Source organism: Oryctolagus cuniculus, chromosome X (genome assembly GCF_964237555.1).
Source record: "Oryctolagus cuniculus chromosome X, mOryCun1.1, whole genome shotgun sequence".
Lineage (NCBI taxonomy): Eukaryota > Metazoa > Chordata > Mammalia > Lagomorpha > Leporidae > Oryctolagus > Oryctolagus cuniculus.
The window spans coordinates 34,680,343-34,692,901 of NC_091453.1; the positions used below are offsets into that span (position 1 = coordinate 34,680,343).

General features: G+C 39.8%; 1 protein-coding gene and 1 non-coding gene across 2 annotated transcripts in view; one reads left to right on the plus strand and one right to left on the minus strand.

Moving 5' to 3' along the window:
* The window catches only part of CLCN5 (chloride voltage-gated channel 5), a 176,531-nt gene that overhangs the window by 16,759 nt on the left and 147,213 nt on the right, over positions 1 to 12,559 (plus strand). The window lies entirely within an intron of this gene.
* Positions 6,471 to 6,577, minus strand: LOC127485009 (U6 spliceosomal RNA). Its single transcript, XR_007912218.1, has one exon. It is a non-coding gene; the product is annotated as a U6 spliceosomal RNA (small nuclear RNA).

A 12,559-nucleotide genomic window follows, 5' to 3' on the forward strand; every position in this document is an offset into this window, starting at 1 on the left:
TGAATGTGCTGGTATACCCAGTTCTTACTCCTTCAAAGTGTGTATCCATTGCCAATGCTTTTAACTAATTATGGGTGAGTGGAAACTACGTTGTATCACACCATTATGTAGCACTTCTGGTGTGAGAGATGATTATGGGTAGTGTTGCTCTTTCATCCTAAATTTATTCACTAAATCTTTGAGTCTAAGGAATTCATGATTTAAGAGCTGGATTAATACTGAGGGACAGAACCCTTTGAATTTGCATTTGGATGATGGCAAGGCTCATTACAGCAGTGTGTGGCTGCCACAGTTGTGGTACTTGGTTTTCTCAGCTGTCAAAGTATATAACAAAATGATCAGTGGTTTGCTATTTTTGTGTTAAGTGTCTGGTTCCCTGTTTGAGCTGCAGAAACTTCAGACTTCATGACTGACTTTAAAGCCCACCTCTCTACACTGTTTGGTGAGAGTATAAATTGGTACAGTCCATTGCAGGGACAGCTTGGAAGTCCTTATCAAAGTATAAACTGTTAATACCATTTGTCCTAGTGAATCTGTTCTGAAGAGGAAGTGCCCAGTGATCATTTGTTACAGGTATGGTGGTTGCCTCATTGATACTATCTTTTCATTATTGATGATCTTAATGTCTAGCATGAGAGACTGATTATATGAATTATGGCATATATGCAGTGTGGAATGCTGCCCATTTCATTAGAAGCAATAAAGTTGATCTATATGTAGTGACAGGGAAGGATGTCCAAGATACATTTTTAAGTAGAAAAAGAGGTACAGAATGGTATATATTATAGGACCCCATTTGTTTAACAGAAAGAAAGGAGGTTTTATAGAATAGATATAAGGGCTTGTACCTGTGTATGCTTACATATGCTCAGAAAATTTCTGGAATGATGCTTAAGAAACAGTGCTCAGTTACCTTGGCAAGGCTAGGGTTTTAAATTTTCACTTGATACATCTCTATTGTGTTGACTTATTTACAATACTTATAATACCTTGAAGTAATACAATTTAAATAAAAGCCATACTCCTAGATTCTTTCCTTGATACTATTTATTGATACCAAGAAACAAAATGTTAATGAAAGCAGTTCAAAAAGTTCATGGAAAACAATTAAAACATAGATTTATGTTGGTGCAAGGATGATTTTTTATATTTTTGATAGTATGCATTTTCTATGAAGCTTTCTTTATTATTCATTTTATTTATTTGAGATAGAGACAGAGACAGAGACAGAGACAGAGAGGGCTCCCGTCTGCTAGTTCCCTCTTGGAGCCAGAACACCATCCAGGTCTCCCAAGTGGGTTGCAGAAACCCAATTATTTGAACCACCACCACTATCTCCCAAGGTGTGCCTTCTGCCTTGGCAAGCAGCCGGAGTCAAGAGCTGGAGCTGGGAATTGAACCCAAGCATTCCAATTTGTCATGCAGACTTCTTAACTGATAGGCTAAATGCTCACTCCCAAACTTATTTTTTGATTCCATTTTCCATGAACTTTAAATAAGTTATTTATTTGAGAGGCAGAGAGACAGACATGCAGACATAGAGAGCAAGCTCTGATCTGCTGATTCACTTCTAAAATGTCCTCAGTGGGTGGGAGACGAAAGCCAGACCTGAGAATTCAATCCGGGTCTCTCACATGAATGGCAGGAACCCAATCACTTGAGCCCTCATCACTGCCTCCCAGGATTTGCATTAGCAGGAAGCTAGAAGTCAGGAGCCAGAGGCGATCATTGAATCCAAGCTCTCTGATGCAGGCATTCTAACTGCTAGACTAGATCCTTGCCACCCATGAGTTTTTTGAAGTGTTCTCTCTCTCTCTCTCTCTCTTTTTTAAGATTTATGTATTTTATTTGAAAGTCAGAGTTGGGGGAGGGGAGGGAGAGAAAGGGATCTTCCATCTTCTGGTTCACTCTCCAGATGGCCAGGGCCTGGCCAGGCCAAAGCCAGGAGCTGGGAGCTTCATCTGGGTGTCCCCTGTGGGTGGCAGGGGCCCAAATACTTAGGCCATTCTCTGCTGCTTTCCAAAGGCATTAGCAGGGAGCTTTATTGGAAGTGGAGCAGCCTGGACATGAACTGGCACCCATATGGGATGCTAGAGTTGCAGCTGGTGGCTTTACCTGCTACACCACAATGCTGGCTAAAGTGCTGTCTTAATAGTCGTAGAGGTGAGAGTCAGGTCTAAAGCACACGAGGCTGAGTCTGAGAAAACCAAAGGCCTCTAAAAGCTACCAGGGAATCATCATGACTGGAGGGCTTAGAGGAGAATGTTACTTTGTTAAAATTCAATGCTAAGAAAATAAATAAGATTAAATTGGGTAAGCATTGTGATTTTAATAGTATTTTGATGAAACAATTATAATTATGTTATTAGTTTTAATACCTAAAGACTAAATACTATAGTAATTGTATTCTACAACACAATTTAAAAATTGTCTCAGTGTCTGAAATAATAGCTGTTGTTCTTGTTCAACTTGTTTAACTGTTGTAAGTCAATGCTAGGCTACAATTCCTTTTTAAATTAAAAAAATTGACACATAATAGCTGTACATATTTATGGGGTGCAGTGGGACATTTTCATACATGTATATACTGTATAATGATCAAAATAGGGTAATTGGCATATCTGTCACCTCAAACACTTAGCATTTCTTTGTGTTGGCAGCATTCAAAATCCCCTCTGCTAGTTATTTTGACATATTCAATTAATTGGTATCAATCATATTTATTCTACTGTTGGGCTACCATTTCTTGAGCTTTTTGCTTAAGGGCCTGAGGAAAAATGTAGGTACAGTCTTACGTTTGAAGTACAGAAGATTTAAGTTGCCTACTATTTACATTACATAGTTTTGGTTAAATTAAGTCTTCAAATTCTTCAAGTGCATTTTAGCCCACTCCCCCAAAATAGAGCTTTTACCTATAATACAAGAAGTCAGAGGAATGGCTGAATGTCCTTTACATTTTTTAATTTGAGAAGGAGAGAGGGAGAGAGGGAAGGAGGGAGGGAGAAATGGAGAGAGGGAGGAATGGAGGGAGGGAGGGGGGAAAAGAGGGAGAGGGAGAGGGGGAGAGAGAGAGAGAGAGAGAGAGAGAGAGATACAGATACTGACTCTCTCTTCTGCTGGATTACTCCCCAAATGCCTGCAATGGCAAAGCTGGGTCCAGCCAAAGCTAGGAGCTGGGAACTCATCTCCCATGTGGTTGGCAGGAACCCAATCACTTCATCACCACTGCCCCCCAGGATCTGCAACAGTAGGAAGCTGGAGTCAGGAGCTGGATCTGGGAATCAAACTGAAGTACTCTGATGTAGGACACTGGCATCTTTGACAGGCATCTTAACTGGTAGACCAAATACCTATTTCCTGAAGGTCTTCTTGATTTGTTATAATGAAGATTTCTTTGACCCATTGTGGGGCACTCAGAGATGAGACTCACTACCCTATGTCAACCGACCCCAGTTCTCTAATATTTGAAATAATATCCAGGAGATAGAAGGTAGAAAGCTTAACAATGGATTAAGAGGCAAGATAAGTTATACTCTAGGATATTAAGAGAGAAATGTGGGGCCGGCACCATGGCTCACTAGGCTAATCCTCCGCCTTGCGGCGCCGGCACACCGGGTTCTAGTCCCAGTCGGTGCGCCGGTTCTGTCCCGGTGCCCCTCTTCCAGGCCAGCTCTCTGCTGTGGCCAGGGAGTGCAGTGGAGGATGGCGCAAGTGCTTGGGCCCTGCACCCCATGGGAGACCAGGGTAAGTACCTGGCTCCTGCCATCGGATCAGCGCGGTGCGCTGGCCGCAGCGCGCCGGCCGCGGCGGCCACTGGAGGGTGAACCAATGGCAAAGGAAGACCTTTCTCTCTGTCTCTCTCTCTCACTGTCCACTCTGCCTGTCAAAAATTAAAAAAAAAAGAGAGAAATGTGTAGAATCAAGGCAAGTGGGAATGATTGGAGTGATGGAACAATTGTGAGACCAGAGAAAGGCGAAATGATTTCAAGCTTAGATGGGAATAGAAAGACTGGCACCATGAATAGTGCAACTTTTGAGAGCTTTTTCTGGCTGTGGGAAACAAAGAACACTAGGAGCTCCTTGGAGTGTGATTTGGAATTATGCATAGAGAACCTGGAGGGAAGATCCTTGCAGAAGCTCTTTAGAAATGGCCCCAGCTTAGACATGACATGAAAGATGGAGGAATTGAGAGGAGAAACCAGACATCCTAGAAAAACAGAAAAGACCCTGAGCTGTGAGTGGGCTGGATTTTGTGTGTGCTGAGAACCTGTACGTGACTGCCCTTTAAGAGAGTATATGGCTAAGATTTTTCATTCCACAGTATTCTGATTTGACTAAGGTCGAAAAAGAGAAGAGAACAAATAATATTAACTATCATTTATTGACTACTTACAATGTGTTTCTTTCAGTCCTTTACATTGTTTTGTTTATTTATTTTTCACAGTGACCATACAGGAGGTAGGAGCTGAGGCCTAAAGTAGTTGAGGACTATTCCAAGATCATACAGTTATTTTGTTAGATCCTGGTTCTAGAACCTGTGCTATTAGCCTGTATTCCTCCGATCATCTACCGCCACCTCAAAACAATCAGGGTGGTGAGCACTTGTGAAAGAGGGAAATTTCTATTAGAATTGTTGTGTACTCTTGTGATCCCAATGAGCAAGTGAAATGATTTCAAAGGAGTATGAAAGCAAAAGGCTTGAATAAATAGCCTGCAAAGAAGTAAAATAATTCTGTGGCCAGCATTCTGTATTCTTTCCAAACTTATGTAATTAAGTGAGTATCTTCAGTGTGGAAGACATTCCTAGGTATCATGTTGTAAGACTAAGAAGACTCAAAAATAGACACTGTGCTTCCAAAGGCTAGTCTCTGAGGTAGTTCAAATCTATGCACAACTAACCATGACCCAAGCTAGTGTTAGAGACATGTCCAAAGAACATTATGGAATACCACAGGAGTTAGATGAAGGTGAAGAGGTGGCATTGGAGGTAGAACAGGTAGTGTGCCTGGATTATTCTATAGTTGGAGCTGTTAGAGATATGATTTTAACCAGCAAACTATCAGATTCATTTGAGGGAACAAGAAAAGCAAATGACACATGAAGCTTATTAGATTTATATGCATTGTCTCATTAAATCTTTGTAATAATCCTTTGTTGACCAAATGATTTATTGTCAAAACCAGGATACTTTTGACAGTGGAGTGCTGATTAAATTGAGTAGGCATAAACAGAGATTGACACAGGAAAACCAGGACTTATGAGGCAGTTGGTATTATTTCCATTTAATACATGAGAAAAATAAGACACCCCACCACACTTTAAAGCACTAGGACATGGTGATGTTGGAACTTGAATCCTTCTCTGGCTGTAAAACTAAGAGATCTGAACTTCATTCTGTACACGATGGGGTGCAATCCAAGGGCTTTGTGCAGAAATCTGTCACAGTTAGAGCTATGTAGGACAGATGGAAGGAGAGACTGGAATGGGGGAGATGAGTTGAGAGATAGCTGAAAAAAGTTCAGATGGAACATTATAAGGTCATACATGTGAGATGTTGACTTTGGGGATTTAAAGGAAGGGATGTGTGTGAGAGATATCACAGAGGAAGAAATGACAGAGTTTGACTAGTGGTCAGCTTTGGAGGGAGAAGAAGTGGAAACATGATGCAAGATTTCAAATTATTTTAGTGAAAATATGATAACCAAAGGAAGTCACTGCGATCTAGAAAGTGAACATAATATTTTCTTAGCCTACTAGATTAAGAGAAAGTCTGCTTGCAATAAGTTCACTTACTGACTTGTAACCATGAACAAATTATTTAACACTTCTTGGCCCAATTTTACTCACTTGTAAAATGTGATGTTACCTGTCATTACAAAAGGCCAGAAACTAGCACAGATTTTCTGAAAAGTTTTTAACCTCCACAGTTTTGAAATTTGAGTATTCATGCTCAGTAACATGAAATTGAATCCTAGTGTTGAAAGCACTCACTTTCATATCATATTGTAAAAAATTGTAAAATTAACAATGACATATTATCTCCCTCTTCTGGATTCCTGCTTTCTGTTATCATAGCCTTTAACTAGTTGCCAGGTGAATTATAAAGTTGGCTTTATAACATCTTGTCTATGGTTGTCTTAAATTGTTATTTAAACTCTTTATTATGATTTAAATTTTTGGTATGCTTATCTCAGCTCCCCAGATAGAATGGAAGATATTTGAGAAACAAGAACATCACTTATTTCCCTTTATTTCTCCTGGCACTTTAAATAGGGATACTGATTAACTTGTTGATTTGCTTTGACCAGTCTCATCTGCAATGAGATTTTTGTGTGTTATACTCTGTTAATATGGTCTCAAGTAGTAGTGGGTTTTTTATAACTAAGTCATACTATGAGCTCTTAATGAACCCAAGGCCACTTCTTTTTCCAAGTGTCTGAAGTTCTATCTCTCTCTCTCTCAATTAATTAAAAAATATGAAGTGTTTCACAAATGTGCATTTCACCCTTATGAAAAGGCCATGCTAATCTTCTTTGTGTCTTTCCAATTTTAATATGTGTGCTGCTGAGGTGAGCACTCTTCCAATTTTTTAAAGAATACTTCTATATCTTTACTTAAACATTAATGTAGTTTTTTATTTCTTATTTATTTTGTTAGTTTTAGCACTATTATCATATGTATTTCATAAATATCATATCCATGCAATTAATAAAATATTGCTTGGTGTATTAATTTTCTGTAACTACATAATAAATTACCATAAGCCTACTTGTTCAAAATAACATGCATTTATTATTTCAGTTTCTGTGGTTCAGGAGTCTCCTAGCTCAGCTGGGTCTTCTGCTCAAGGTCTCACAGGCTGCAGGCAAGTATTGACTGGGCCTGTGGTCTCATCTCAGGATTCTTTTCCAAGTTTATATGGTTGTTGGTAGAATTCAATTTTGTGGTTATAGGACTGAGGCCCTCAGATCTTAGGGGCTGTGTGACGTTCTCTCCCATGTGGCTCTCTCTGAAGGCAGTTCATATCATAGCAGTTTGCTCCTTCAAGGCAGCAAGGAATAAAGTCTCTCTCTCATAATAGTAGGGAGGAATCACATATATATGGATGATATAGACACACATACCCTTAGTCACTGAATGGATAGCCCATTATGCTTGTCATACATATTCTCCTGGCTGGAATCCAGTCATAGTTCCCACCTACACTCAGTAAAAGGGTATTTGAGGTGGGCATTATTAGGGGTTGCCTTACAGTCTATCTGCTACATGTGGCATAGATGTGAATTGGGCTGATTGAAGACTTCCCGGCCGGCGCGGCTCACTAGGCTAATCCTCCGCCTTGCGGCGCCGGCACACCGGGTTCTAGTCCCGGTCGGGGCGCTGGATTCTGTCCTGGTTGCCCCTCTTCCAGGCCAGCTCTCTGCTGTGGCCAGGGAGTGCAATGGAGGATGACGCAAGTAATTGGGCCCTGCACCCTGTGGGTGAACAAGATGATTTCAGTTTGGGTGCCTCTCAGATAGCCAAGTAGAAATGAACGTATCTCCTGGGCCTGGGGTTTAGGAGCAGGTCTGGGCTGGAATAGAGATGGTAAATGGAGCCTTGGGTATGGTAAATTTTGAGAGAGGGGGAGGGTGCCAAGGGTAGAATTGTGGGGAAATCCAGGTACTGTGGCTGAGGGATTCCCCTGATCTCCTAATGCAACAACCCCTGCCCCCCACCCCCCATAAAAGGAAACAAATTATTAAGCCTCAGGGGAAAATGACCATGTTTTTTGTCTGCTTCTGCCATCAGCCCCATCTCTTCCGCCATCTCTTCCTGTGTGTTCCATGTATGGCCAATCCATTTTTCCCTATTTGCTTCTGTTGTCTTCCTTTCCTCTCCACTGGACGCACTCGTGGGACCATAAACACATTTTTGTCTTCCTTTGTTGTGCTATTTCACTCCCAGTACCTGTCAAACCAGCCACTTAGCGTTTCTGGGCCTCAGTTGCCTCAAATATTGAGTAGTGTGATTTAGGGAGAAGATTAAGATCTTTAAGGACCCCTTTAAGACTTAAATTCTGTTCTGCCATCTTATTTCTCTCCCTTTTTCCATGTTTGGTTCTGTTGGCTGTCTAGTTCCTTTTTGAAACTCCCCTCCCTTGGCTACTTCTCTTTTCTGCCTGACTCTCCTACTGCTTTTCTATTACTTTTGCTTCCTTCTGCTCCTTGTCCGTATTTAGTGGCACCAATTTCTTTGCATTTTTTTTTCTTTTTGGACACTCTGCCTCCGAGATTACATATACTCTTCTGACATTTCCACATTTTTTAAATCATAGAAGTAATATATGCATGTTCATCTTCAGAAAATGTTATAGAAGTATCTAGAGTAAAACTTGTAATTGCTCCTTCAACCTTCCTCCTGACCACGATCAGATTGGCATCATTTCTTCCAGGTGTTAGGTCCCAAGTCTATAAATGTAGCTGTATACACTAGTTTTCATCTAGAGCTGTGATCAGATACTCGTACTCCATGCTCCACCAGCACCATATCAGATGAGCTAGCTCAATGACAATGGACATGTGTTTTTTTTTTTTTTCTGTTATTCTTACTATCCTGTGGTTCTTTCATGTCTTACATTTATTTCTTTTTTTGTGACTCTGTAGCATTAAAGACCAGCTATTCTGTATATGTTTCATTGATTCTATTTTATGTCTGATCAGCTCTCATTAGTACTCCCTGCATGATTGAGTGTAGAACCAGTCATTGGGAACCAGAATAGGTGAGCAGTCTGGTGGGTAACAGGAAGAGTGGACACATAATGGGGGAGAGTTGGCTGGTAGAGGGTAGTACATTGAAAACTCTGATCAGTAAATTAAAGCCAGGGTGTTAACATTCAAGAGATATATCATGGGATCTAAAACAAATCTTAATGTTAAATATTGGCTACTAAAATCAGCCATTTTGGTGAAAACATTGTTTTGGTTCTGAAAAAGACACATGGATAGGCTCTGTAATATGAGGGGTCATTTTGCTAAAGTATATTCACTATATGTGTGTTAAATACAAAGTAACTAGAAAAGGTATGCCTTTTGAGAATATAGGTTACCAATGAGAACTGATCATTGTGTGTCGTATTAATGAGTATGTGTCATAAGTAATGACACTGAAAATTGCAGGCCTCTGAATAAGCTCAGTTCCAAAAGACTTTAGGGTGGCCATGGCAGAAGATCCATAGTAGTGGTCCTCAGCTGGGGGCAATTTTTCCCTTATGGGGATATTTGGCTAGAGCTATAGATATTTTTGGTTATTAGAATGTGGGGACATTGGGGTAGGGCAGGAAATCCATGGAGATAGTCATTGATGTCCTTTGTGCTTATCTAATTCCCTGTATTTCATAGCCTTGCTACCTAGTTGAAAGCTGCATATGTTAGTTGCTTGGAATTCAATGATACCAGCATAAATATGAGATAGATGAAACTTTTATTTACTTTTCTAGGTGTCTTAGTCATTTGATTGTTTAAATAAATTATCCCTAAACTTTGCCAATGCCCATTTTTCCCAAGGGAAATTTGTTGCCAGACCATTTAAAAAGAGAGAAAAATAAGAATACTAAGACTTGTGATTTTTATCTTTATTTTATATATATATATATATATTTTAGAATATCTGAAATGTTAATCCTTTCTTTACAGGTTACCTAGATCACTTTTGGTTATGAAAACTGTAGAAAGTTATTAATTGCCACACACAAATGCCAGGCAGTAACAGGTGTCAGTTTTCTAGATTCTTGCTTTGCAGGTATCTGAATGTACTGCTCAGGGTCATTTGTGGCAGACTTTAGTCCACAGGTTGCTTTTCCCTAATGACATCTATGATTTTGATTATGCTCACCTTCTCCTTTCCTTTTACCATCAGTTCCATTTTAAAAAGATTTATTTATTTATTTGAGAGGCAGAGTTACAGAGAGAGAGAGAGAGAGAGAGAGAGAGAGAGAAAGAGGTCTTCCATCTGCTGGTTCACTCCCCCAGGCTTGACCAATCTGAAGCCAGGAGCCAGGAACTTCATCCAGGTCTCCCACCTAGGTGGCAGGGGCCCAAGCACTTGGGCCATCTTCCACTGCTTTCCTAGGCCATTAGCAGAGAGCTGGATCTGAAGTGGAGCAGCCAAGATTTGAACTGGCACCCACATGGGGTGCTGGCACCACAGGCAGGGGCTTAACTTACTGTGCCACAGTGTCTTCCCCAACCTGTCCTTTTTCATCAATGTTCAGATGATAGATCTTTGTTTTAAATGTGATCTTGGATGGTTTGAGTAGCTACGCTTCTGGAAAGTCGATCTCAATTCTGAAGGCCCCTTATATGAAGGGCTGTCAGGAACAATAAACCCTTGCCAAGGCCATGAATTAGTTTCATGAACCTAGATATTATGGAAGTTTTTCATTCCACATTTATGGATCTCTTCACATTCCATTGTTATCCCCTACTGGCCACGATTTTGGATCTGGTGCTGCTGCTTTCTTTGAGTTCTTATATTTTAATACCTAGTCATGAATAAGATATGTGATCTTATCTTAAGCTAAGCTATAGCTCAGGAGTTTCAGTAGACTGCCTAAGGTCATGTAATGATTTATTCATAGACCCAAGGCCAGAAATTTGATTCCTTGATTATCAGACCATTGTCCCTTCAATTTGGCTATCACTTCTGTATCTTTTCTGATTTAAGTCAGTCTCCTTTGTAGCACAACCAAATATGAGTGTTTGACAAAAGACTGGATGATCTTGGGTGCTGAGTATTTTGCAAATTTATGGAAGAATATTTGATTTTACCTGTCATCAGAAAAAAAAGGACCAACAGTAATCCAAAATAATGCAGAGTAAAGCATAAGAAGTTATAAATTTTTTACATATTTGCATAGCCAAAATATTATGGCAAATAGGGACAGAGATTGGAAGAAGTACTAAGCTGAAAGGACTGTTAGTATGACACAGCTGGATGGCATTTCTCTAAGCTACCATTTTGAAGAATGTTGTTTTTTGGACTCACTCCCAAATCCATTTGGCTAGCACTTTGGAATTTTAAATGGATAAAAAATATGAATTTCCATTGCTCCCAGCTGCCCTGCCTGGTTTAATAGCCAACTATTTTAAAGACAGAGAGTAGAATGAGCATTGATTTGCTTTATGAACTTGGGAAGTACACTTGGTTTTTTTAGCTTAGTTTTTTCATAAATGGGAGATAATGATGATGATAATGGTAGTTAATATTTATTAAGACCTTACAATTTGCCAGGTACTGTTCTAAGCCCCTTACACATTATGTTATTAAGCCTCAATACAGTTCTGTGAGAATAAGGTAAATACTATTATTAAAATTGAGAAAACTGAGGCAAAGAAAAATTAAGTAACTAGCTTTCACAGCAGATTAGCACCTGGTATGAACTGAGATATACTAGCTATGTAATGTACACACAGGATTTCAAAGACTTAGTATGATAAAACTGTAAAATATCATTTATATTGATTACATGTTGAAATTATAATATTTTTGAATATATTGGATTGAGTAAAATATAGCATTAATTTAACCTATTTTCACTTCTCTTAGTGTGGTATCTAGAAAATGTACAATTACATATATTGCTTGAATTTTTAAATTTCTGTTAGATAACACTGCTCTGGAGAGTTTTATTAAGCTAACTCCACAGGTGGGTGATATCTCACCTTTATATCAGAAACATGAGACTAAAAGCTGTGGAAGTAAAAAAAAATTAAATATATTGGGCTAAAGTTTGCTGCACTATTCCTTAAGTCTCTAAGGTGGACATTAGGCCTGCTGAGTACATTATGAAGATGTGAAGACCAAGGAAGCTATTAAGCCTAGGTATGTTCTAGAGTTTTAGTTCTATATACATCTAGTGAACTGTAAGACTCTGTCGATACTGTGGTTCATATAAAAATCAATGACTTGGGAGCGAGACTTTAGCTTAGTGGTTAAGAGGCCTGCCTTCCACATTGGAGTACCTGAGTTTGATTTCCAGATCTGACTCCTGACCCCAGCTTCCTATAGTGCACACCCTGGGAGGCAGCAGTGGCAGCAGTGATGGCTCAAGTAATTTGGGTCCCTTCCACCTACATGGGAGACCTAATTTGAGTTCCAGCCCCTAGCTTTGGCCCTAGCCTTGCCCCAGCCTTTGCAGGCATTTGATGAGTGAACCAGCAGATGGGAGCATTGTATTTGTCACCTTCTCTCTCTGTCTCTTAAAGAAATAAATGTTTAAAAAAATCAGTAACTTGGATGTTGCTCTCAAAGAATTTGTAATGCAGTATAATAAAAACCTTGTACATACATGACAACACATCAGATCATATATAATTGTGGTAGAAACAAAGGACTTAGGGGCAGGAGTAGTGGTAGAGTAGTTAAGCCACCACTTGGGATGCCTGCATCCTGTATCAGAGTACCAATGAATCCTGGATCCTCTGCCTCTGATCCAGCTCCCTGCTAATGCACCTGGAAAAGTAATAGATAGTGGCCCAAATATTTGATTCCCTGCCACCCACATGGGAGACCTGGATGG